Raw genomic sequence first — 2,472 nt, 5'->3', positions numbered from 1 at the left:
AAGAAGAAGAAGAAGAGGCGGAGGAGGAGGAGGAAGAAGAGGAAGAAGGGAGGGGAGGGGAAGAGAGGGGTAGGGTGGAGTGGGGAGAGACACAAAAAAGAGGACAGGAAAGAGGATTAGAGTTAGAGCCAAGGCCAGAGCTTAGCCCACTTGCCCTCAGCTCTTGGATTTAACATACTGGGCTCCACCATCTTTCACACAGTGATGTATGTGAAAGGCAGCTCTGTTCTATCACTGGAGGTGTCTAGAAAAGGAAAGCCCATCTTTGTACGTAGCCATTTTCTTCCATAATGCAGAAAAGTGAAACTCTTTCAGCAGACAGCCTCCCTACTCTCTCTCAGGAGGCACCCAGATCCTGGCAAGCTTTCTGCTCCAAAATCACTCTTCTCCAATTACACTCCCCCAGCCTCTTCCATTAGTGGTCCCAGCAGCTTCTCTCTACTGAGCCAGACTGAGGTTGTGGCCTAATGCATCACAGGTGGGTCCTAGCTCCAAACTCATTCCAGATGGCCCCAGTCTATGTTTCCCAGCAGCCCATTATATTTTGGCTATCTTAGGATCATTAATGATGCTGAAGGACCAGGAGTCCTGAGGGTGGCAGAGGCATACACTGAAACCAAGACTTCTGAGAAACCTTGAATACTGGAATACCCTTCATAATATATGCATTCACTGGAACAAGCATGCACTGACCTCAACTTTCAAAGGTCACTGTGAGGGGCCCATGAATTTGACTTGTGAATGGTCTGTCTGCTTGGGTCACACAGCAAGTATAAAAGGATCAACTGTACTCTTGTAGAAAATAGCTCTGTTGCCGCTGGGCTTTACAGAGAGTAAGAGTATATCCTTGAACCCTGGCAATTGCCCACTAGTTGTTCCTTGAGAGTGGGGTACACTGGGGCAACTGCTTGGGGCTCTGCGTGAACTTGATGATTTTTAACCCTTTTACACCTATGCAACTGTTGGGAGAGTATAAAATTTTGTCCATTCCATTTTTATATTGAAAAAAAAACCCTCTTATTCTACAGAAAGGATTTTTCTCTCCCTTTCTAGTTGAAAAATCTTCCCAAGGCAGATAGTGGACATTGAACAAATTTTAGACTATTATTTAGGAGACTTTTAAATTTATGATATTCTTTCCCAGAAACGAAAGCACACTTGGAATTACTCATGGTTTGATCTCTTAAAACTCAGGCAAAAATATCATATGAGGAGTCAGAAATATGACATTTAAAGCCAGTCCATCTTTGGGTTTAAATCTATATCTCATCACTTTTAAGCTTGCAGCATTTTTTGGGGGAAAACTGTTCATGTTTTTGGCAGCCCTTCTCTGTGAAATGAAGATAATACCAGCATAAAGAGGTGTGCACAGGCTGTGTTTGTGTGAAATCCTCATGGAGCCATTCTCCTTTCATTTATTTGTTCATTTCCTGAGTGCTTACTCCAGGTCAGGTACTGTGATAGATGGAAGCAGGAACCCAGTGTAGGAGACAAACCTGACACTGACCTCAGTTCGACACATATTGAATGCCCACTAAGGTCAGTTTGCTGTGCTGGGCAGAGTAACCACACAATGTCTGTGCCTCTCTTAGTTTAATAGATGGTAAACTGATTTTACTACAGCGTGATTATTGCCACAACTGTATGATCTGGTGTGGAGGATCTGAGGGAAGATTGCTGTGGTCACTATAGGAAAAGAAACTGGCTGCATATGAGTATTTCTAAAATTCCCCCAAGCCCTGTTATTATTCCTAAAGTTCTCAAAAAGTGTATTATAATTCCTAAAATTTGCAAAATCAGATATTTCACTATCTCTACTTTTCTGTACTGCTCATGTGGAGTCACTATGAGAAACAACAATTTTTTAAAACACTATTTTACTCACGAAAAGTAACAACAATGACCAAGAGTCACAAGTGCTGGTGGAGTGCCTCTGAACTACAATAGTACACAGAGCTAGTGCACCTCCCAATCCATTTTCTGCTGCCTTTTTGAACAGAACACTGATTTAATTGTGCAGAAATGCTGCATTACTTAGCTTACCTTTTGCAGGGATTGATGGTTGAGTTAAAAAAAAATGGGGTTGAAACCACGTGGGAAAGCCTAGGAAAAAGGCTGGAAGTTGCTGGGATCCAGGTGAGTAGCATGGGAAGGCCCAGAGCTGACTCCTCCCCCTGTGGTTGTGGGGGATCCAGGCGAGTGCAGTAGGAAGGTCTGGGAGCTGGCCCCTCCCTGGCCTACTGCTGGGATCCAGGTGTACTGGGCCAGGGGAGGGGGAGAAGACACGGAGACTGAAGAGAACATCAGCCACACAGTAGGGCCCTGGCCAGGGTGCACAGGATGGACAAGTGGGACTAGTAGTGTGAAATTGTCAGAGGTAACAGTAATGATAGGAGCCCACAGGTGATAGATTAGGTGAACTAGCATTGTGTTGGGGAGCAAAGACACACAGAATTGAAGCAGGTGGGTGGG

Source organism: Octodon degus, unplaced genomic scaffold (assembly GCF_000260255.1).
Source record: "Octodon degus isolate 3935 unplaced genomic scaffold, OctDeg1.0 scaffold00156, whole genome shotgun sequence".
Taxonomy (NCBI): domain Eukaryota; kingdom Metazoa; phylum Chordata; class Mammalia; order Rodentia; family Octodontidae; genus Octodon; species Octodon degus.
The sequence above is the reverse complement of the archived record's forward strand: the minus strand, read 5'-3'. Positions refer to the sequence as shown.